Consider the following 25354-nt stretch of genomic DNA (forward strand, 5'->3'; position numbering starts at 1 on the left):
AGCTACAGTCTTCCGTTTCTGGTCTTTCCTTCAGGTTTGGGGTGTTGCAACCAGCCTCAAGGCAGAAATATTCATAAAAATACTATCAGTTTTTCTGAGTGGTCCTGGAAAAGGAACCACACTAACTTGACCAGATGAAGACAACTTCTGGTTTTGGCCTGTGTCAAAGTGGTTTTCCAAATTTCACCTGAAATTTCAGGTTGCCTATTTTCCCAACTTCAAATTTCCTCTTAAAAGATAACTTTCCTGGCTGGGCACAGTGGCTCACACCTGTAATCCCAGCACCCTGGGAAGCCGAAGTGGGTGGATCACCTGAGCTCAGGAGTTTGAGACCAGCCTGGCCAACATGGTGAAACCCCATCTCCACTAAGAATACAAAAATTACCCTGGTGTGGTGGTGCACGCCTGTAGTCCCAGCTACTCAGGAGACCGAAGCAGGAGGATCTCTTTAACCTGGGAACTGAAAGTTGCAGGGAGCCAAGATCGTACCACTGCACTCCAGCCTGAGCGACAGAGCAAGACTCAATCTCAAAAAAAAAAAAAAAAGGCAACTTTCCTATGCTTCAGACGACAGACACCCTCCCTATAAGTGGCTGTAAAGCCTATAGCAGCCAGAGATTTGGAATATCTGTTTTGATTAAATTGAGAATGGGGTAACCCAGCCCAATGAATCATGCTTAAAATGTATTTTATATTAGATCTGCAAAAGTAATTGCATTGTAAATGTCTGTTGAACAATCTTGTAGCTAGTAATAGGCTTATGTAAGAAACGGTAATTAAGTGAATTGATTTTGTTGCTTCCCAAGTCTTCCCACAGCCTACAAGTTCTTACTTGAGGTAGCTCACTGATTCCATCTACTAGTGGTCTTCCCTCCCTTGTTCTGCCCAGCCACAGGCTTCTTGCTTTTCCTTCACCACCAGGCAGAATAATCGGGTTTCAGAGCCCTGTACCTTCACAGCCTGTGAAAGTTCCTCCATATTGCTTTATTTAAAAAGAATTTTTAGTTCCTATGTCATAGTTGGCCATATTTCTCCATAATGCTTTATCTTTGAGGGTTTTTCCAACCTAGTCCTGCATGGCCATTCAAGTCTCCATGATCACGTGAGTAAAGCCCCCATCCATAGCCTTCCTGGGAGCAAGACACATACACAGATTTCTCCACTGGATCTTTCTTTGGGTTTAATTATCTGTCAGACAACAGAAACTTAAGGGAACTTGGGAGAGCCTACCCTCAGTCCAACATTTAAAATATTATTTCAACATTCATTCCTGTTTTCGTTATTTCATTTTGTTCTTCTCAAAAGATTTCATCTTCTGCATGATCCATTTCCATCTGTATCTCACAATCATAAAATATTTCTTCAAAACTAAACTACAGTTCTGCCTGTACAGGTTGGTTGAGATTACTTAGGGGATCAATTAATCACACCCTCTCCCATTTGAGTTCTGAATCCATTAGGAAGGGGCCACTGGCATCAAACAGGAGACTGAATAACAGTATTATCAATGGGAAAATGGCATTAGGAAAAGTGAGATGGGAGACCTACATGAGCTTCTACCCCTTTTTCCTAAATTCTAGATCTTGGGACCCACACCTGATGTGAGTTGAGCCTGCCACCTCCCAGCTACCTGGAGCACCATAACTGGCCTTGCTGAGTGTATAGAATCCAAGGGGAAAGACTACTCATGAGAAGTATTGTTTATCCCATCCAAAAGAGAAACATCCACCAAAGAAGGCTTTCATTATCTCATCCATCAGAGGCAAAAGCTAGGAAGCAGAGCAATACTTTTAAGTGGGAAGAAGTTTCTAAGTTATGGCTGGCAGAGAAAGGAGGGGAAGCAAGGGATGTTGTCCTGGTTGTTCTGCTCATTTTGTCCTGCTTGAGAAAACCCCTGGCCTCTCATACATTCTCCTTTTACAATATCACTAAGTATATGGCCTCCTTCTGTGCCAATTCTAATTTAAACTCTATTCAGTTCCCATGTCTCTTCCTTACATTATCCCTTTTAGGACCATTAAACTATTTTTATCAGCCCATCCCTAGGTCCTGTCTAAATTTCATATTTCCTGAGTCAAAGAATCCCAATAAATAACTCCTATGACCAAAATCAACTCTATGAAAATTAGATTTTCCAGCAATGGAGAAACCACCCCACTATGTCTCATACACAGCTCGTGACCCACTGCAATTCTGAGCTCTTCTTTCTTCTTCAGGAAATAGTTTATTCCTCTCTCCTGGGTGACTACTCTGTGCTTTCCCTAATGGCCTCCACCTATCCATTTGGCCATCCCCAGGGGTCAAGAACATTCCCAACTGTAACCAGCTTTCCCAGGGACTTGCTCTCACACCAGTTTACATCAGAAGACAACTGAGTGAGTATACCTGCCATTTGTGTATTTAAAATGTTAATGAAATTGCTGAGTGCTCCAACCGCCTCCAGTTCACTCGAGGAAGAAGAAGCCCCTGTAACCCCTTTGTTTTGGCCAATTTCTCCCATTTGGAATGGCTGTATCTACATAATACCTGTACCCCATTGAATCTAGGAAGAAACTAGCTCGCTTTTGATTTTGCAGGATCATAGGTGGAAGGGACTTGCGTTGTCTCACATGAGACTCTGGACTGTGGACTTTTGAGTTAATGCTGAATTAAGACTTTGGGGGACTGCTGGGAAGGCATGATTGGTTTTGAAATGTGAGGATATGAGATTTGGAAGGGTCATGGGTAGAATGATATGGTTTGGCTGTGTCCCCACCCAAATCTCATCTTGTACTCCCAGAATTCCCATGTGCTGTGGGAGGGACCTGGTGGGAGATAATTTGAACTGTGGTGGCTGTTTCCCCTATACTGTTCTTGTGGTAGAGAATCAGCCTCATGAGATCTGATGGTTTTATCAGAGGTTTCTGCTTTTGCATCTTCCTCATTTTCTCTTGCCACTACCATGTAAGAAGTGCCTTTCACCTCCCGCCAGGATTCTGAGACCTCCATGGCCATATGGAACTGTAAGTTCAATTAAACCTCTTTTTCTTCCCAGTCTTGGGTATGTCTTTATTAGCAGTGTGAAAATGGACTAATACAGTATCACACATAGAAAGCCTAGGAGATTGTCTTTTAGCTTGACTAGCATGAAGTTTTCCTTTTGGATATCCATAGGCTCTTATTGGCAGCAATCTTAAAAGCCAAGTTCTATTATCTAGGACAAAAGGGTTTCTCCTAGCATTTAAAAATAAGCGTTTTGAAAAAAGAAAAATTGATATGACATGAACAACTAAAAGGCCTGGAGCCGAGTGACAGGGCATCCCAATCCTTCCTTCCTCTGGTCTATTCCAACAGCAAAAAGGAAGAGCTTAATCAAGATTGGGTGAGGGTGTACCCCATGTTTCTGGGCAGCATGACCCTCAGATCCTGTCTGCTGGCTGTCTATACCTCCCCCAGGCTGCTGGGATGAAAAGACACCATTTGTCAGAGGACTCTGCATAGTCAGTGAGATAATGTGGTTTAAAACTTGTTCTAATTCCTGGAGAAAGGAGTCCTTGGGCATCATCATTTCGGCATAGCCCCAGGCAGACAGCCTAGCTCTGATCTGAGCAAAGGAGTGGTGTGGGCGTGTGGGTATATGTATGTATGTTATATGTGTTTATGGATGTGTGTGCTTGTGTATATGTACATGCATGCACACCTGTGTGTGTGTACACTCACACTATCCTGCACAATGATTACACTTCTCTAAAACCCTGCTTGCTGCCCCAAGACAACGGTGAAGAGAAAGGCTGAGGATGGGAACCATGGGGTACACCTGGCTGAAGGACCCTGGACTCTGCTGGTTTCCACAGCTCCCTCTGTCTGAGACACTCTGCCTTTCCCTCTTGGCCCAGTGAATGTCTCGTCCTGCCATGCTCTAGTCAACAGACCTTGACCAGGGAAAACATCCTTGGCCTTCAGGACTTGGTCAAACCCTCCCCTGTTAAAAACTCCAAAAGCTGTTGTGGTTCTCTCCCCTGAGTAAAACTTCCTCCTTCATGGCATTTATTTGGAGTGTGACTTGACATTTATTTGGGTGATTGATCACAGTCTACCTCACTCACTAGGCTGAAACCTCTATGAGAGCAGGGGCAATGTCTGTTATTGTTTACTATGTGTCCAGACACACAGTGGATACTACAAAAATACCTGTCAAATGAATGAATGAATAGGGAGTGAATTAACAAACCAATGAACCAATGATTTGCTGACTCAATCAATGATCTGCTCTCAGAGCATTTTCTTCACTTACAAAATGGGACCCATAAAGTCTATTCTGTATCACAGAGAACACACAGAACAGGCACACAGTCGGAATGGAGCTGCAGAATGTTAAAATCATTCTCCATTCTACTTAGGAAACCTGGAGAATGGAGGCCCTAATTGCAGCTCTGTTCCCCGGAGACTCTGATTTAATTGATGTGGAGAAAGACCTAAGTGTTGGAACTTTTTGGCAAGTTCCACAGGTGATTCTAAGGTGTAGCCTGGGTTAAGATCCACTATGCTTGATACTTAGGGAGCCTCAAGTTGAGTCGTTCCTGGTCTCTGCCTTTCAGTATCTCCTTGTCTAGTGGGCAGGGGAAGCCTGCAAATGGATCCTGGCATTACAATGTGCTAAGGGCTAGAATGAAAGATCGGACTAGCAGCTACAAGGTTAGAGAAAGAGAAGAAAATGATCTCTGCTTGGGTAGGCTGTTCAGGGATGACTCTACTGGGGCCACGGCATGAGTTCCATTCTGACATCCAATTCAGAATTCACCAGGCAAAGCCAGGGAGGCCTTCCAGCCCAGAGAGCAAACAGCAAGTCCAAAGATACAGAGGTGTGAGGGGGAAAACAGATTAGGGATTTTTCCAAACTACAGACTGAAATTATATAGGCTACAAGAAGTTGTGGAAAATAATACCAGATAAAGCAACTTCATTTGCATTCTTGCTTGTGAGGAGAAGCAACTCTGTGGTGAAAAAGAACCTAAAACTCTGTGGTGGAAAAAGGGAACAAACTAATGGCCAACCACATACAAAAAAAATGTGGAAAGTTCCAAAAGAAATCAGCCACCAGCAGCTCTGCAAACTCAAGTTGCGGTGGATGGTTTAGGCAAGTGTTTCTCTAAGTGTGGTCACCTGATCAGCCACATTAGCATTACCTGGGAACTGGTCAGAAATGTACATTCTCAGGCTCCACTCCAGAACTACTAAGTTCTGGAACTTAGGAAACTCTCAGGATGCAGAGAAACCTGTGTTCTAACACACACCCTCCAGGTGGTTCTGATGCACACTACAGTTTGAGAACTACTAATTTACGGGTAGTCCCCAGAGGGCTGTAGCTTTAAAGAAAAATAGCATGTAATTCAGAGGCTGATATAGCAAGGAGCCCTTGGTACACTTTATTTATTTTCTTTATTGGAAAACAAACATGGGTTTTGAGATAGTCATGAGGCCTTAAATCCTAAGGAACTTCCCCTTAAGGGAAACTGAGCTCTGCCAGCAAAAGACAGCGCCTCCTGTGGCAGAACAGGTGCTTCTGCCTAATATTGGAGCAGGAGGCCTTGCTCAGGGCACCAGAATAAGCATGGGGTCTTCCCCAGCTACAGCCTGCAAGCCTGCCTATGGGTCTGGAAATCAGGGCAAGGCAAGATTCCCACATACAAAATTAGATCTTGGAAACAGGTTAGTTATCTTGGACTGACTTAGCACAAAGGAATGTTATCACTGTACAGATCTACACACAGATCTATATGAAACTGAACTGAAACCATACAGTCTTTCAAAGAGAAGGCCACCAGCCAGAGAGAATAGTGGAATTATCAGATGCCTGTGCTATTCCTTGCACAGAAAAATCAGGAAACTGGGTTTCTGTAGATTGTCTGAAGCCAGCTTCTCCCCTACCATCAGCCATGGCCTACTATCTCCTCCATTCTGGGTACCCACAGAGTTGTGTCACATCCATTATCTCATTTAGTCTTCACAGTGATTCATTAACTTTCAGGGGGCACTTTTAAAGGTGTAGGCTTTTTGCAACCACCTGTCCAAAGGAAGTCACAAAGTCCTAGAGACGGCAGCCAATTGCAGTATTTTATTTTTCAGAGACAGATGCTAATTACTCTGTGAAATGACTGAATCAGCAAAGTACTGTGATGTTGCATGACAACTGTGAAAGAAGCATATGATGTTGTGTAAATATTTCTTTCCTTCATCTAGGTCATTAGTTTTTAGCACCTCATCATTTTGCTGCCTTGCTTTCCACATTGATCCTGCCACTTCTGTGTCATGGGATTTAGAGGTTTCAAACCAAAATCACCCGAGCTGGCTCCAACGCTCACCAGTTGGATAATCTTGGACCCTGGCCTTCAAAATAGGAAAATAACCCACCAAGATGATTGTGAAAAACTAGGAGAGTGAATGGCCCACTCAAAGAGATCAATAAATGTGGTGCTTTTCTCTTCTTCAAGGTTGTTGCCCAGATTACCTAAGATCATATACGTGAAAGGGACTTTGTGTCTTGTGAATGGCTTACACTGGTGTTGACTGTTATTATTCTTTTACTTTCCTTTCCTTCTAATTTTTACCTCCAAGCCTTTTTTTAAACCATAGTTTAGGTTTTTATAGGAATTATGCTTTAAAAAGACACCTACCAAGTATCACACACCCAGTGAGGTGTGCCCCATCCATTATCTCATTTAGTCTTCACAGTGATTCATTAATTCTCCCGTTTTTTACAGCGAAGCAAGTGCAACTCTTAAGAGTTGCCTGTGATTTGAAGACTTTGCTGTTAACTAGTGTCAGGACAAACTTTTGAGCCCAGCTTAGTCTGACACTTCACTTTGCCTACCTGGGAGAAGCCTCAGAGATCCTTGTAGCCCGCATATCCTGTCGTATCCACAAGGGACTTGTCCCAGGTCACAGAGAAAATCACAGGCAGCACTGGGGCTAGAACTCACATCTCCTGAAGCTCAAACCAGCACTTCAAGTTCTCTGCTGTTATGTGTTTCAGTCACTTTCCCGACCCAGGAGAGGCACGATCTAAATCATCCTTTCCCAAACCATCACCCAGAAATCTCTATTTGACAAACTTCCGAGACTGCTTTCTTTGTGACGCTTCTAATCCTCATGCGTGGTGAGGAAGATGGCAGGTAGGGGAAAAGCTTAGGAGCTTAGTTCCTGTTTATCCTGTGTCATTCTTTTAGTCCCTGAGGCTACAATATCCATTTAGAAAGATTAAATAAAATGGAGTTGGGGACAGAGAAAGGGGAGCTCAGGGGGAGGCCGAGCGAAAGACGAAAGTGGAATTCTCTAAGCATTGGACTAAAGAGCCAAAGACATCACTCATTCTCAAATGGGTCTCACTTCTTAAAGACAAACTGGCTTCTTGGGAAATCGCAGGCAGGTGAAAGCAGCTTGGGTGATTCTTTTTTTGTCCGTGAACTTGGCTTTTCTTTTCAGCATTCTCAGGTGCACTCAGGGCCCTGGGAAGAGATTGGGCTTTTTCAAAAGACATTTCCACCTCCTAATCTCCGTGCCTACAAACCAAATATTGATCTATTTAGTAAACCAGCCCATGGGAGGAGAGATTATAAAGCCCTGTTTACTCAGCAGTTGGGCCCCCCTGACAGCTGTTCAATGAGGGATTATGATGTCACAGTGGTAATTACACTATAAACAGGGGATAGGGGGAGAATAAAGCATGAAAGGGAACCCTGGGCTTGTTACCAGGCAACACAAAATATGCAACCTGAAACCAGGCAAGCATGTAAATTTCCTTACAAGCCTCCCAGATGTCCTCACTTTATGGCCAATGCTCAGTTTCAGTTTCAATTTGTTTATTTGCCCTTCTTCAATCACAAATGTGGAGCTGAGAATGTTGGAAGAGAGAAGAGAAAGCAAGGAAAAATAAGACAAGGAGGGCCCCTGCTTTCTCCCCCGGGGGTGTAAGTGGGTCCTGAGAAAGAGAAGGGGCTGAGTCCGCTCTGTGCAGAAAGCTCTAGAGGTCAATGTCCCAGAAGGAAGGTCAACCCAGTAAAGAGGCTAAAGGCAGCTAAGAAAAAGAGCCCAGGAGAGAGGAGAAAGAGAAAAGGGGAGTGGAAAGAGAAGATAAAACTGGCTACGTAGGAAAAGGAAGAAGAGTCCATTGCAGGATCAGACCCCAGGAACTAGAAGGGGCCCCTGGAGTCCCCACGGTCACAGCCCCACCTAGTGGGTGCCCTATGTTCTTTATGCTATTCTTTTAGTGATGGCATCCCTCATGGTGCCAGGCAGCTCTGCCTTTCTCTGGGTGGCTTTATCGGAAAAGTCCTAGTTTGAGCTGAAATCAGCAGCCCGGTTCTAGACGCCTCCCCAACCCATCTGTTCAGATTCCACGCCTCAGGAAAAGTACCTTACAGCCCCACAGAGATTTGGAAACAATGGCCAGGATACCCTGTGTTTTTCTTCCCCTGGATTCTCATTCCAGCAATAGGTCTCCCGGTGGGTTTTTCAGACGAAATTGCTTCTTGCCCAAATCAAACAATTTTCAGTGTGCCTATGTTCCTCTTACAATGTAGGCTTTGAAACCAGACACACCCTCCCAGGTGTGGTTTGACCTCACAGAATTAAACAGAGCCAGCTACATCTCCCCTCTCTAGTCTCATCCACGAGGCCCTGCTCTTTAGAGAGCTACAGAGGTGGGCTGGAAATGGCTGAAGCAGGTGCATGAGAGTGTATTGTTAAATTTTCAGGAATTCTGTAAGCCGGTTGTGAATCCTTGGTAGCTTGAAAGCCACCATGGGGAAAGTATTTACACCACAGATATCGGGCAAATGCAGGAAACCAAGGCTTTCCTTTACCATCCCCCAGAGAGTGGGTTTACCAGCACACCACTGTCCCTGACCAACCACTTTCCACTTCTTTTGGGATTCAGTGCCTCACAGAAGATAGGCAGAAGCCTGAAGCCAGAGAGCCTCACAAATGACAGGCCTTCCTACAAAAAGCTTTGAAAGAAGGAACCACTGCCTCTGTTAGTTCTAAAGATCATGGGACAGGAGTTTAATTCCTTTTGACTCTTCCAACTAGTGTGACCACCTTTGCTGACTGAGAACCTTTCTCTTGGGAGTGGCTCACATTATGGCCACACAGTTTTCCACAGGGCCCTCCAAGAGGCAGATGTTGAATGGCCAGGTTGCCTAAATAAATAAATAAATAAAGTCACTAAACTGAATTGTAGAGGTGGCTGCAGTTGCTTGCATGGACACAAACACAGCAGCTCAATCAGTGGCTTTTCTGCAAACTTGGGAATTCTGTCAAATTTCTTCTTTTTTTTTAACTCTAGGAATAACTGTCTAGAATGATGGTTTTGCCAGAGCTAAGTTTCCATCTTGGTTCAGCCCCTCCCTTGGTGTTTGATGGGATGTTCATTAGTTTCCCTCGCTGGGCCTCAGTTTCCATATCAGTCAGTGGTATGGGTTGAGTCTTAGGATGTCTAACTGCAGATGAGTTTTGCAACTGACTCCAACATGGGCTGTGGCATTCGTATTCTGATGAGTGCAGTGAGCAGAGCTGAGTTGGTTGAGCAGTGTTTTTGTACAAGCTAATCTTACTGTGCAGACTTGCTCTCTGCCTTCACTCCTGTTGTCCTGGGTGATGGTTTGTTTGTTGTGACCAGCCTCTCCTCAGATGCACTGTCAATGCTGATGAAATCGTCCTCAGTATTGCAGCTCTGGGCCAGATTATCTCCCAGAGAGTCTCCTCCAATCCCAAGCTGATTTGAAGTCACTTCCCTAAAAGAGGCACCCTCAGGTGACCCACCCTGAAGCTTCAGATGAAGTAGGGGTCTGGGGGCCTTGGCGAAGCCTCCACCCCTTTGCAAAGATTCTTTCTTTGGATCTTACTGGAACCTTTCTCAAGAGCAAAAGCTCACAGTCTTTTTCGTTTGCCAACCTTATGACAACTTAGAATGCACCCCAGTGCTCATACTGCATCTTCATCCCATGTTCCTTTCAAGAGCCCAGGTTCTGAAGTCAGAGAATCCTACATCATTTGCCAACCTAGTCTTTATCTCATCTCCTCTCTGCCACCCCCAACTCCAGCCATCCTGGCTTCTTGCTCAGCATCTACACTGCGTGTCCCTACTTCCCAAATTGCTCCTTCCACACATGTCCATATGAACTGATTTGAGTGTTCACAGAACACTCCACTAATCCCTCCCTACTCCACTCCCAGTGCGATCTGTCTCCATAGATTATCACCATCTTGACCATGATGTACTTTACTACCTGCATTTACCCTTTCCCCAGAATGTTAGGTCCAGGAGCACAGAGGCTTTGTTTTGTTCACTGCTGAATCCCCAGTGACTAGAACAGTGTCCGGCACACAGTAGGCACACAATTAATATTTGCCCAATGATTGAATATACAGTCGGTTCTCATTATTCTTGGTTTCTGTGTTTGTGAATTTGTTTACTTGCTAAATTTATTTGTAACCCTAAAATCAATATGGCAGTTTCGAAGTTATTCATAAACATGTGCAGAGCAGTGAAAAATCTGAGTTGCCCAAAACACCTGTTCTCAGCTGAGGTTGAATAAGAAGACACTGTCTTCTGGTTTCAGCTTTCACGATGTAAACATGTGTCCTCTTCACAGTCTGTTTGGTGCCATGCTTTTCCCATTTTTTGTTGGTGATGTCACTGTTTAAAATGACCGCCAAGCATAGTACTGAAGTGCTATCTAGCGTTCCTAAGTGCAAGAAGGTTGTGATGTGCCTTACGGAGAAAATACTTGTGTTAGATAAATTTCATTCAGGTTTGAGCTTATAGTGCTATTGGCCATGAGTTCAACGTTAATGAATCGACAATATACACTAAACAAGGTGTCCTTAAACAGAAGCACACAGAAAACAAGATTATATTAATATATTGACTGGTTGATGAAAATGTTGTGAACAGAGACTTACAGGAACACAAACCTGTATTTTCCCTAAGGGCAATTGTTCAGTATTTACTAATTCAGTGTTCAAAGAGACTGAGACTTTACAGATCATAACTACTATAACAACAAAGAACTACTAGAACAACAAAGATCAACTGTACATGCATGTGAATGTTGAGCACTAGCCCATTAACAGTGGTAGTGATCTGGCAAGTGACTTTAACTCAGCCATGGGTTCCTAATCTGTAAATTGGTAATGATAGCACCTATCTGCATGGCTGTTCTGAAAAGTAAGTGAGATTATTAATGTCATCAAATGCCTACCACAGTGCCCAACCCATAGAAGGTATACCAAAGATGTCTGCTCCTCTTACATTTATCTTGTTCATACATATTTGCAATCCACAGAGCAAACGCTTTCTGCTTTCTTGTATTATCAAAAACATTTCTCCTTGTAGTTCCCATGACTGAAACAGCCCATCAACTGTTCTGGTCCATTCTCCAACTGTTGGCCATTGAGCTTACATCAAATTTTGAATTACACAATGAGCAACTTTTTAAAAATGTAGTTCTTTCCTCCTTCCCAAGGAGTATACTTCTTTACAGTAAACTCCCAGGAATGAAATTACTAATTTGATGGATACCAACAATTGCATGGCCCTAAGAATAAGTTTTGATAGTGGTGATAAGAGGAAGCTTCTTGACAGACACTCAGTCGGGACTTAGAGGTTTGCCAAGTGATTCACCCATTCTCCAGCAGCATTCAACTTCCGGGAGAATTCAGATTTGGGAGAAATTCTATCGATAATCTCATCATATCAAGGAGGGAAATTGAGACTAGAGAAAAGAATTGAGTTGTCCAAGGTGCTCTGGCCAGTCAATACCAGACAAAGACTGGACCCCAGGTCCGCTGACTCTCAGGTCATCATTCTTCCCAACACCCTTTGGCCAGGATGGTAATTAGGATATTCCTACCGGGCTTAGTAATGCTGCTTCCTCTAGCTTTTAGGACCCATCATTTTAAGGAAAGAAAATGTGATAGATATACTTTATTTTCTACCGATAAATTTAAATATGCTATTTTGTTCACTCCTTTCCCCTTTGAGTTTCCATGTTGACATAACAAGAAGCAGGATAAAGAAGAGGGTTTGTGCTCGTCTTTAGGATACAGTATCAAAAGACCAAGGGAGAATCTGAATACGACCAGCACAGCATTGTCCCCACACCTGTCATTTAAACTCTTCCAACTGTTTTCTGTAGGAGGTACAAAGACAGCAACTTCTCTCACAAGACTTTGAAGCAAATACTGAGCAGTACTTTTCTGATATGAAGATAATGAATGCATTCATATAAATCATCATGACAGTAATTAATGGTTCCTAGAGAATGGAATGGGCTCCCAGAGTCACCCACTCTGAGTACAATTTTCAAACCACTCTAGACCTTAGCTATCAACTTTGCCTTGAAAAGTTCCTGATGATATCTGAATAGAACAGGCTAGAAGTAGAATAAAGTTTCATACAGAGCTTTATTTCATAAAGTATAGTTCTTGTACACTTTCAACCAAGAAAGAAAATTCCCCTTCGTGGACCTAGTCTCCATGTTGGGCCAAGGAAGCCAATAATCCTCACATTGGCATTAAGAGAAGAGTTTTGCAGAAATATCTATCTCAGTTATAATCTGGCATTGATGATGAGATGCATTGATGATGAGATGGCCTAATCTGCCATTAGAAGAATTGTATTGATATGTTATCAGATTTTTCACGTTATCTTTATAGAAGCTAACAGCCCTCTGTTATTGCCTAAGATTGCCAGGAAGGAAGGAAGGAAGGAATGGAGGGAGGGAGGGAGGGAGGGAGGGGTCCTAGCTACCCACTTCTAACCCTGAGCTTTTCTTCCTCAATGAACTGATTTACAATCTCATTAAATGAAGGGAAGCAGAAATTGCTCCCAGATTTTCTCTAGGCCTGTTGGATAGTTGCCTCTTTGGCTGGGATGGGATGTTAGCAGAAATCAGTGCAGGCTGTCTCACTGCAGAGCAGATGCCAAGGTGAGACTTCATGGCCACCAAAGACTCTGATTTGGCTCTTGTCAAATACAAGGTGATTCTGCATGGAAATATTGAGGAGCCAGAGACATGAGCTTTTTCCTTTTATGCCCCTCCTCTAAAAGCCAGATAAGCCTGGACACATGATGCTTGCTTGATGGGTTTCCTGAGACAAGAAAAGATGATCGGATGATGGGAGCATCCCAGGGTAGTGCTTTGGTAGGGAAGCTACCACCTGACCCTCTGCTGCCTAATTTAACAAATTATGTATCCCCTCCTGAAAACGTACACATTCAGAAAAGCTGAAAAAGGAAAAGTACATGAAGAAGGGACTAGACACCAAAAATGGGAGGAGGAAGCCAGCTTCTATGGCACGTAAACTTCCCCCTCTCTTTATTCCCATTGGTACTATCAGATTCTCCCTAATTAAGCAAGCAGAGAATCCCATTCATAGCCTTAGGTGGAAGTGATGAACGCCGTATAAGACTAGGGTAACCGTACTGTCTCCGCTGAATTCTGTCCTAAAAGTTCAGAGGGCATGAGGACAAATTGGCTATGGTAAACAATAGTGCAAACAAATAATGAGGCTAATAAACCATCATTCTATGTGATGCATGATAGAATATACTAGGGGCATTGTTAAATTTTTTATTAGACCACTCTTTGAAAGAACATGACTCGTAATTTTAATTTCAATTATTGTAACTCACGTCACTGGATTCTTGTTATACCAGTCCTACTACTAAAAAGTATTTACAACAATCAGCAATTCTTCTACCTGAAGGCTCACAAATTACACTTAAAAGTATCAATAATGTCTACTAATCTTTTATTTTGAACAAGACATGAATGGAGATGAACATGGAAGTGAAATATCTTATGAACCTTCCAGTTTTGATATAAAGGACAGATTTGTCACCACATGAAAGCACAGTGGGTAATTACCAGGTGGTTGAAATGACAATTAACTCCATCCTTAATAATTATAATTTGACAGACAATAAATCAAGATGGCAGCCATCTGTAAATAAACACCCACAGAGCCAGCTGAACAATATTGCACAATAGCTTAACCTCATAAACTAGCAAACTAGTTCTGACTAGTGAGCAAGTAAATCTCCTAAACACCAGAGAGAAGCAAGTTTTTGGGTCACCATGTTCCTACATTGTGTCAGCTGGACACAATTGAGGGCCTAGTGTTGTTTTGTTTTGTTTTCATTTGATTTTTTTTCTAGGACAATTACTGTTATTTTCCACAAAACATTAGCTTATTTTAAAATATGGGGTTTATGACTTTTACGGTTCAAGTGAAACTGTTCTCACAAATAGCTCTATCCTGGGGCCTTATGAATCTCCTAGCATACTGTGCCTCGGCCACAGACCAACAGCCACCGTTTACTGCCTCTCTCTATTGAAAGCCTCTCCTCATTCAGCTTCCATTACATTTTTTTTTTCAGGATTCTTTCCTGGATTTTGAGAATGTGATGGTATTAGTATCAACAACAGGAACGTATGTTCTTTCTTACCATCTGCTAACTGGTTTATATGCAGTTTATTGGTTAATCCTCTTAACAGCCCTGTGAAGTAGAAATCTTATTTTCTAATTACCCTTAAGAACAGGGAAGCCAAGAATGATCCAGTCACTTTCTCAGGGTCATACAGCTAGTAAATGGGGAGGCAAAGATTTTTAACACAAGTCAATAACCCTGAGGCTGTGGCTCTCAACTCTGCTGCTTCATCTGCGGAGTCTTTATTATTTTTTTTCAGGTTTTATGTTGGTTTTTTTTGAATTTCACTAAAATATCCTTTTCTTGGTATGTCAGCTATTCTCATGCAGCTGTCATTTCATTGCTAAAGAATCCCAAATCTATCTTTAACTCAGGTCTGCCCTGCAAATACCAGATTCTTGTAGCAATACATTGCTGTAACCCCCACCTGGATTTATTCTTTCATTCAGCAAATATCTATTAAGTATTATAACTTGTGGTCAGGCACTGTTAGGCACAAGGACTACAGTGGAAAACAATGCAGAAATCAGTGACTTTGTGGAACATATATTATAGATGCAAGACAGTGGGAGAAATACAAACAGTCGATAAAATTTAAAGGTAAAATATAGAGTATGATTGATGGTGATATGTACTAAAGGGGAAAAAACAGAAAGGAGGGATCGGGAGATCAGAGGGAGAAGGGAACCTACCTGTTAGGGAAGGTGGCCATAGGAGACCTCACTGGGGAGGTGATGTCACAGCGAAGACCTGAAGGAGGAGAAGGAGCTGCTGAGGTGGGCACCTGAGGAAAAGCCATTCCGGGCTGGGGGACAGTTGCTGGAAGGCTCCTATGCAGAGCATGAGGAATGCTAAGGAATCCAAGATGGCAGAGTGGTTCAGAGAAGGCTGGAGCAGGAGAATAGGAAGCCCCAGAGGCAATGGGGCAAGGCTGCAGGGTTGGGAGGGGTGGGTCATGCAGACCAGCGCTGTGAATACTTGGGGATTTTACTCTGAGTGAGATGGGCTGGCCTTGGAAGGCTTTGGACAGAGGAGTCAGGATCTGACTACTCTTTAAAAGGACCATCCTGGCCACTGTGTTAAGAACAGGCTGAAGGAGGGCAAGGTGGAAACCAGAGGGGCAGCTTAGGGGGCTATTTCAATAATCCTGCAAAGGATGATGGTGGCTCTCATGAGTGTGGTAGCCGTTCAAGCAGTGAGAAATGATCAGATACTGAATCTATTTTGAAGAAAATGGCAGCATAATTTTCTGAAGGATCAGATGTGGGGTGCAAGGGAGAGGATCATGGTGGACACTTCAACCATTTGCTGAGAAGGGGAAGTGTGACAGAAGCAGGTCTGGGGGTGGGATTGGGGAAAAGATTGGAAGCTTAGTACTAAATATTCCCAGGTGGTTTTTGTATGCATGTGTACAAAACAGACACCGATTGTTTCACACACACACACACACACACACACACACAAACACACAAACACACACGATCCTTTCTCCTGTATATCCTTAATCTCCATTAGCAAAACTATCCAACCAGACATTCATGCTAGATTTAAAGATCCTATTGCCTCTTCCTCATTCCAGCATTTAAGCATTCCCTCTAAGTCATCCCTGTCAGCATTACACAGGTTCTCATTCCATGAGTACACCTTGTTTTCTGTGTCAGGGTATAAATCTTTCCCTCAATACAGGTGATACACTTGGTCACCTTCTACTTGACCTTGCTTCACAAATATCAACTCATTGTTTAAGGCACAACTTAAATATTCCTTCTTCTCTGTAGCCTTCATGAGCTCAATAGCAAAATTAGTTACTCACTCCTGTCATTCAAGTATTTCTTATTCAACAAGCCCATATGACTTTTCTATTTTGGGCATCTCTTGGTACTTGTAGTATAGCATGTATGTGGACATGATGAGAGATAAGACCACAGGAGGAATGGGGAATGGGTTCATAAAGAACCTTGAGCATCATGCTATGAAATCAAGCTGACAGAGAACAATAGCAGAGTTTCAAGAAAACAGAGGGTCTAGTTTAATGTGAGTCTTCAAGAATTCACTCCAGTAACCATATGAAGGGTGAGCTGGAGGGTAAAATAAGTCAGGCAAGACTTGATGAGCTCCTGAAAAAAGGTAAGGTTTAATGGGGATGGAGAATATAGAACAGATCTGGCTTTTCTGAACTAGACTCTATTGGGCTTATGGATACTATTTATCGAGCTTTGCCATTTACCAGGCACTATTTTAATTATTATACCTTTGTTAACTTATTTAGTTCTCTCAACCATCTCATGCAGGAAATAGTGTTCTTAGCTCCATTTTACGTAGGAGTTAAACTAATATCTGGATAGGATTGAGTAAGTCACCCAAGTCACATAGCTAGGAAGTAAAAGTGCCTAGATGTGAATATAGGAAGCTGCTCCAGAGCCCATGCTCTTCTTCCTCACTGTTCTACCTCCTACAACATAGTGTATTCATATAAAACTATATTTAGCTGAGAAAGAACATTTTCCAACCCATATTAATCCAAATTTAATGTCTACTTTAACAACTTCTGCAAAACCTCCCTTTCAAAATATACCATCTGTGAACAGTACATGCTATAACTTGTGTTTATATGGGTACTTAGCCACTATGTGATGTTTTTCTTAGTCTTTGTTTCCCCTTCAGTCAAATGAAGGGAAACATCTAGCATATGGAAGCATTTCCACTCTACAAGTTGTGCTGAAGGGGAATATTATGCAACTTGCAAACACTGTCAAATAAAATATAAATATGCATTAGAAAAATGCTGTGTGGAGACAAATATATCTTGTATCGATGATTCATTTGGTCAATCTTTTTTTATTCAACAAACATTAATCAGTCACCTATGTTATGACAGGAGCAGTGGTCAGCAGTGGGAAGAGAGAGATGAATAAGACTTATCCCTTGTCATTGAGGAAAACTCACAGGCTTGTGATTTTTATTTTTAAGTGATCATGGCTGGATGAAAGTTTTTCAGTTGACTCTCATTACTCATTAACCATCTTAAAAATAAAGAAAATCCTGTGTTTTGATTCATGTAGACCTATGGTCTTTAGCCCAGTTCTGCCTCTTAGTACCTAGACATGTTGTCCCATCTATCTGAGGCTCAATTTCCTCAACTTAAAATAAGACACTATCTTACAGGATGGTGGTGAGAATTAGGAATACGCCTAGCATATAAGTGCTAGTTTGAATCAGAGTAGTTAAATGAATGACTAATGTGGCTTTTTATTTTTTCAATCACCGGTACCATTTCCAAGGGTCCAGTCAAAAGTCATACCTGTTCCAAAACTAGCAAACAACGACGACAAATAAAAACCTCCGTGGTGGCTTCAGGTAGAAAGGACACAGCCTATCAGGAACTGAATTGGTCAAGTTTTTGCAAAAGCAGACATGGAATATGCTGACATACCTTGTCAACAGCTAATACACCCAAGAAGGAAGGGCAAGTTTTCTGAGCACTGGCTTATGAAGGGGGAATGAAACTTGCTAAAGAAATGGTGAAGACTTGTACAACAATGAAGAGAACAGCTACTTCAGAACCAGTGTCCCCACAGAGAGAGAAAATTGTTCTCCTGAAAATGTCCCAATAGGCTTTCTTCCATGGAGTTACACCAGCAAAATGGTTGGTTCTCTCCTGACAGGGGGGCCACAGTAAACAAGGTTTCATGAATGAGACAGTGCCACCCATCACTGTAGGTGTGAGTCAACAGGGGATTCCCCACAGAAACCCCATAATAAAAAAAAAAAAAAAGGTCAGACTGGTTCTTTCACCTCAACATGGCAGGCAGCTTACCCTATGGGAGTACCAGATGGAAAGAGCTAACGGGGAAGGAAATAAAGAACTATCACGCACATTTTATGCGTCAAATATTTTGTCAGGCTCTTTTCCTTGGTTAACTTATCTAATATTCCCAATAACTCAATTAGGCAGGTCGTTATTATTTCTAGTTAACTGGGTGAGGAAACTGAAACTCAGAGAGGTAAGTTGGATTTCTCCTGAAGCTGTTCAACAGGTTTTCTCCAAAAAGATACAAGCTTCTCACACCACTAGGAGGTGGAATTTGAATCTAGATCTTTCTGACGTCAAAACCTATGTTCATTCTGCCATTCTGTGTCTTGGAGTCAATCTGAAATCAGTCGGTTTAGGCCATCTGATTATTTTCCATTTGTCAGACCACTCCCTTTCCCCCAAGACAAGTCTCTTACCTTCTCTTCTATCTGCCATGGATGCCCAGGAGACTGACCTGTATAGTGAGTATCACAAATCTCCCTGCCCTCTGGTTTTTGGTTGGGCTTCGCCAATGAGAAGTGCCAGCAAGTGATCAGAAGGTAAAAGCAGAGAAAGAGATTGAGGTATTTATTCTTCCATGTACTCCCAGCCTTGCACTGAGCTGTGGCTGCAATTCTACCACTCTAGGTCTATTACGCCATGCTTGTTCCAAGGTTCCACCATTCAAGTTCTATCTCTGGCTTTTCTGCCTGGGACAATAAGACCTTCCTGCTATTGACGATTCCTGGATGTCTAACCATCCCTTGTTGATTCTTTTAACATTGCTTATGTGTCTGTAGATCCTGTCTTTATGAAATTACATTCAGCTAACCCCTTTTGAGTGTACCATTTTGTTCCCTGCTAAGACTCTAATGATATAGTATTGAGCTAAAAACTAGTGTATATTTAATTCCACCATAGTTTAGAGACTTAAATTGGTCTTAAGATATCTAGTAAATAGCATCGTCTTGCATTTTATGGAAATGAATCAGCTGAAATTGCAGTGAACACATTTTGTTTGGAGCTGATCAGCTTGCTGGAGGGCCCATAAACTCCCCACATGTTATTGGCAACCACTATGGTGAATGAAATTTCCCAGTCACACTTGGAATGTGATGTTTTTCCATAAGGCTGTGCTACAAAGACGAAATCCAAAGAATATGAAAACACGCTTTATGGACCCTGCCAAGAAGTCCTCTAGAATGTAGGCAAAATGGAGCTAAAAGCATCTGTAACTCTGTCATAGAAAGTGGGGCTTTGGTTGGGAGAAGTTTGACTGAAATCACTTGAGCCCTCCTGATGCTGGCTTTTGGGAATGATGAGTGAGTACTTTGTAAATGAACTGAGAAATGTTTCACCCTTAATTACCTTTCTGAAGCTTTCAGAGGGCTCCTACACAATAGCAGTTTGTCCATGAAACACATAAATCAAAGGGCCAACCATGAGGCCTGAAGTCATACCTCAGTAAATCTGTTAGGTGAAGGCCAAGACTCTGTTTACTAATGCAAAAACAAAGTTGAGATTTTAGCTTCTTATCCTAAAAAGTTTGTCTCCTCCACCCCCCAAAAAGTGCACCAAACAATTGCCAGCTACCTATCCTGTTAAGTGTCTGTACAATAGTCTTATTATCTGCCTTAATCCACATACAAAGACCTACCTTATGTTATTTACAGGCACAACATGCAGGAGGTGCTTCTCTCTGGGAACATTTCAGGAGATGCCATTGTTGTTGTTGAGGTTCTTTGGTCTTGTGGCTTTTGGCACTAAGGCAAACGTGGTAACTGCAATTTTCATGCATTCGCCCCAGAAGAACATTTTATAAGAGAATATGTTTGCTCTTCTAAAGCTATCTATGAATTATTCAGTATCTATCCTCTCACTCCCCCAGCTCCATCCTAACAAAGTTTTCCTGCACAAACTTTTAGGGCTTTCCACTAACAGGAGAACACAGAGTAGGTGATCTGATTTTTGCATGAATAAATATAAGTGCTTCATGAATATATTTTTATTTCTAGTCTGTAAGAATTTTTGTGGGATGATAATTACATTTGTTTTAATTGTCCTGTTTGTTTAAAAACACTGGGGATGTTTTTCTTCATCCATCTCCCAGCTTATGTAGCTTCAGACAAGTGACACAGCATCTCTGGCTTTTCCCATCCATAGAACTGGGACACGAGCTTTTGCTTCATTGCACTGTTGTGCTGATTAAATATTATAATCTTTGTGAGCAGCCTAGCATCATGATGGGCATATTAAAGAGGTTTACCAGTGTCCAGCCCATGCCATTCCTTCTGAACTGTCAGCATGAACATATTATGTAAATGGATATACAGAAGGATGGAAAGGGCCCAGGGAAGATTCCCTATTTGGAGGAAACATGGATTTAATGGTTTGGCGGACAATCTGGTTTCACCCTACCCAAATCTTTGCAGATGTTTTAGATCTTGTACTCAGGCCACCTTTTTCAGGCTTCCCTAGTGGGCAGGTAGTTTTTTACTAGAAATATTTCAGATGATGAACTTTATATTTTATCCACTTTTTTCTGTTTCTAGATCCTCTCCTAGCTCTCCAGCAGATGCCATTTTGTCCGTGATAGTTTAATAAGTTTCTAATACCATATGTGTTTCCAATACCATTTGACTTTTCCCATTATTCTTCTATTTTACCATCATTTATAAACACTTTCTATGTGCCAGGCATAGTGCTAGGTACTAAGGTTGTAGGAATGAATAACCTGCGGTTCCTCAGCTACAAAAGTTTACATTTCCATAAGGGGGACAGATCAACAAATAAATTCTACAGTGTAATCACGATAGAGGGATATGAGATGTTGTTGAAACCAGTGCCAGGATAGGGTAAAGTAAGTTAGGTGACTAGGATGCAAAATTTAAGAAGACCTGTACTCTCAGTGTCATGGGACTTGCAGAGTTGGCACTTGTACCACCCTGAGAATGAGGGTTTCCTTAAATTTTGTGCCCAAGATGCCTCACTTATCTCACCTTTGTCCTGGCCCTGGTAGAAACATAACAGAGAAAGACTCAGCTCTCCTTTGTGGAATCCAAAAATTTTCCCAGAGGAGATGACTTGGAACCCAAGCCTTTGAGAAAGGGCAAGAGTTAGCCAGGCAAAGAAAGAAAGGTGGGAAAGGTAGAGGTGTCAGCAAATGTACAACCATAGAGGAGAGAGCAAGCATAGCATGCAGATGCACCTGCAAGTAGATTGATATGGCTGCATCAGTGCAAGGTGGCTTGGAGAAGTGGGCGGCAGGACAGAGATTGCCTAAGGATGAAAAAAAGGGCCAGTTCACAGAACCCAGGAGAGAAACATACTGTATATTTAGGAGGACCAAGTAGTTTATCATTGAACTTGGACACATTTGAGGGTGAAAGAAGGTATTACCCATAATTGCTAAGGCAGCAAGATCAAACAGGAATGTGTATGTATATAATACATCTGCAGTACACAGTAAGCTATTGTCTCCTGACATTGTCCTCAATGTAGCACTTCTTCCACTTTCCCTAGGAGTTGGAGGTATTTTACTTTTCTTTAGTATAAGGGGAAGACCTCAGGGAAACAAAGAATGTCAGGAAAATAGCTTGTGATTAGGAACCCAGTAAGATCCCTTTATAAATGTGAGGCTTGAAACCATGTTTGGGCCAGTATCACTCCTTGTAAGGACCATGTGACCAACTCAGCAAAGATCTTTCTGCTTTTGAACACTTCCACGCTTCTGAACATGTGTATATGATGAGTTTTGATTCATAAATGCTAAAACGATTGCAGACTTTTTGTCCACAGTAGTGAATGAACCAGACATTTTAAACGTTTATTCCAGCAAGCATGATGCCAGTGTCAACTGAAGAATGACATGGTTCATCAATTCATAAAGAAGAGTTCAATTTCTCATAAAGAGCAGCAGCCTGCAGGGTAGCCCTTCTGGTAGGCTGGGAAGCATAGCCTCTGATCAGAAGCCGAGAATAGACACTTGGAGATAAGGGCAAAGGGAACAGGAATTTATGCTGAGCAGAGTGGCTGAATATGCCTATTTAATAACCTATAAGAGGAGTCATGAATATTTATGAAAGGAGAAACACACGCATGTGCAATTGAGATTTATGCCCCATTCATAGGTCCCATGTATAAAATACAGCAGCATTAGCATTATTCGAGGGTGGAGTTTTCTGCCTTCTGATGTCAAAAGGTGAGGCAGAGGATATGAAAACCCTTACTGTGCATTATCTGTAGCACAACTCCATGGTCAGTGGTCTCTTATCAGGCCAAAAGGCAAGGCACTCTCAGATAGTTGGTTACTGACAGTGGTAAAATCTTCCCAGCACTTTGGGAGGCCAAGGTGGGCGGATCACAAGGTCAGGAGTTCCAGCCTGACCAACATAGTGAAACCCCGTCTCTACTAAAAATACAAAATTTAGCCAGGCATGGTGGCATCCACCTGTAGTCCCAGCTACTCAGGAGGCTGAGGCAGGAGAATTGCTTGAACCCAGGGGGCGGAGTTTGCAGTGAGCAGAGATCATGCCACTGCACTGCACCCCAGCGAGACTCAGTCAAAAAAAAAAAAAAATCCTGGTTTCTGGTTTCTGTTTAGCCCTTAGAGAAGAAAGGCTAATGGTGACAGAAGGTCTAAGGAGGTGTTTCCAACCTCTTATCTCATCATGGCCAAGAACTCAGTTTCAAGGTTACCTTTGGGTCCCCTTGGCCAAGAGAGGGTCCATTCAGTTGATTGGAGGGCTTAGAATTTTACTTTTATTTCTCACCAGTAGGCCAACTCATATCCATGTTACCTTCCAAGGGGCTCCAGAGATTTCTGGCCAACTTTTGCTGATAGAATGCAATGAGATTCTGGACTTGAGTGAGGTTTTGATGCACACATTAAAAGAAAATTGTTATGAAAGAGAATACTCATTTATTTAATGACATTTCATACAAATTAGGTCTTTTTGTACATGTCCCTTACTCACACAACATTGTAATATGGATATAATTTTATCTCTTTCACTTTTTATTACTAAATGCAAAAAAGTAGAAGGACTAGTGTAATGAACCCCCATATGTATATCACCTGGCTTGAAATAACAGTTGATAACCCTTCATAATATTTTAGTTCATAGGTATAATCACAAGCATACATGCACACATGCACACACACACACACACACACAACTTTTAAAGTAAAACAGAGGTATCAGGATATTTGTCCCTTAAATACCTTGTTATAGATTTCTGAATGGTAAGATTTGTTTCCTTCAAATAACAATATCTAATAAAATTAACAACAAAATCAACAGTAACTTCCTAACATCATCTACTATAATTTTCATATCCACATCTTCACATTTGCATGCCTAATTTTCCCAGTTTTATCTTCAAACTTAGACCGATCAAGGACCACGTATGGCATGTACCTGTTATGTCTCTTGTCTCTTAACTCTTTTTTAATCTACAGCAGCCCTAACTTCCTAGGACAATTGAAGAGGTCAAGCCAGTTGTCATGCAAAATGTCCATTTTCAGATTCTGTTCCCTCGTGGTGTCGTTTCCTTACGAGGCCTATTCCTTTTGCTTCCAGCAAGCTGGAAGTTGGATCTAAAGGTTAGGTTATATGCTACTTAAAAGTTTTTGGCAAGCATATATCATAGGTAAGGTGAGTCTTTTTTCTTCATACATCTGATTGCCCATAAAGGATATTAGTGATATTAACATCTATCAAAGTGGGTCCATTTAGAGAGGAGAACCCTGAAGTTAGGGAGGTTAGTTGCATACCTAAAGTCATACGGTTAGTAAGACACTGAAGCAGAATTCAAGTGTTACATACCCATGCAAGTCAGGGAGTGAGGGCTGATGGACATATTGTCAAACTCTCCTAGATGGACAAAGTAGAACTAAATGATGAAGCATGCAAGCAAAACTGCAAGGCACAATCATGGACAAAGTATTGCCTTCAATAAGAGAAATGAAGCTGTGGGATTGTGACAGCTCAATATTTGACCCAAGAAAAGTTTAGTGGAAAACTTTTAAAAAGCCTGTATTACAGTCATTTAAGTGTCAGAAATAAAGTAAACTTTTCAATGCTTTCTTACAGATTTGGACTACAGTGTTCAAGGGGCTTGCATAAGGCATCATCCTCACTCACCTGTCACATAATAGGCAGTTGATAGCTATTTGTCAAATGAATGAAGCTATTTGTGTTAAGTATTGATACCATATTCTACCTCAATCCAGCAGCCAATCAATCCTAAGGGCCATTGATCCTAGTTTCTCAACATCTCTTGACTCCATATTCTGCACTGTTTCTCTCACTGCTTTAGAACAAACCACGCTGTCTCTCCCCAAAAAATACTGCGACAGCATCCTAATCTGTCCACTTGGGCCCCTTTCCAATCCATTCTCCACACTACTGCCAAATAATTTTTAACACTGCAAATTGGATTTAAAATTAGGCCTAAATCCTTTCAGTGGTTTCTAATCACACTTAGGAAAAAATGCAAGAGCTTTACCTTGTCTTATGAGGCTCTGCATAATCCCCCTTCCATCTACTTCTCCAGGCTCATCTTTTCCTCTATATCTTTTTGTTATTTTGCTCCAAGTCCTATGGTTTTCTCTGATTCCTTGAACATGTCCCTCTTTTTCCTGCTTCTTAGGCTTTGCATATGCTGTTCCCTTTCCTGGTATGTTTTTGTTCACGCTCTGCTTTGTAGCACAGATATCCATACTATTTCACCTCCAATAGCAGTTTTTGTTTTGTTTTGTTTTGTTCTGCTTTGTTTTTTGAGATGGAGTCTTGCCCTGTCACCTAGGCTGGAGTGCAATCGTGCGATCTCAACTCACTGTAACCTGTGCCTCCCGGGTTCAAGCAATTCTCCTGCCTCAGCCTCCTGAGTAGCTGGGATTACAGGCATGCACCACCCCACCCGGCTAATTTTTTGTATCTTTAGTAGAAAGGGGGTTTCACCATGTTGGCCAGGCTGGTCTCGAACTCCTGACCTCGTGATCTGCCTGCCTCGGCTTCCCAAAGTGCTGGGATTACAGTAGTTCTTTAGGGGTACTTTCCCTGACTCTAAGATTGGGTTAGAAC

The 25354-nt window shown here is 42.0% G+C and overlaps 3 long non-coding RNA genes across 3 annotated transcripts in view; 1 reads left to right on the forward strand and 2 right to left on the reverse strand.

The window, feature by feature from the left end:
• LOC134756900 (uncharacterized) overlaps nucleotides 1-7006 on the reverse strand; it is a 222852-nt gene extending 215846 nt beyond the window's left edge. The window contains exon 1 of the long non-coding RNA XR_010130318.1: nucleotides 6851-7006. This is a non-coding gene — a long non-coding RNA (uncharacterized lncRNA). The remainder of the gene's footprint in view (nucleotides 1-6850) is intronic.
• Nucleotides 4375-6469, forward strand: LOC129524553 (uncharacterized). Its single transcript, XR_008668353.2, has 2 exons — nucleotides 4375-4487; nucleotides 6220-6469. It is a non-coding gene; the product is annotated as an uncharacterized lncRNA (long non-coding RNA).
• Nucleotides 7007-7347: 341 nt separating the features above from the next.
• Nucleotides 7348-8628, reverse strand: LOC115935763 (uncharacterized). The gene is made up of 2 exons (XR_004071373.2): nucleotides 8393-8628; nucleotides 7348-7484 (listed from the first exon to the last, which is right to left on the reverse strand). It is a non-coding gene; the product is annotated as an uncharacterized lncRNA (long non-coding RNA).
• Between the last annotated feature and the right edge of the window lie 16726 nt (nucleotides 8629-25354).

This window comes from Gorilla gorilla, chromosome 13 (assembly GCF_029281585.2).
Source record: "Gorilla gorilla gorilla isolate KB3781 chromosome 13, NHGRI_mGorGor1-v2.1_pri, whole genome shotgun sequence".
NCBI classification, from domain to species: domain Eukaryota; kingdom Metazoa; phylum Chordata; class Mammalia; order Primates; family Hominidae; genus Gorilla; species Gorilla gorilla.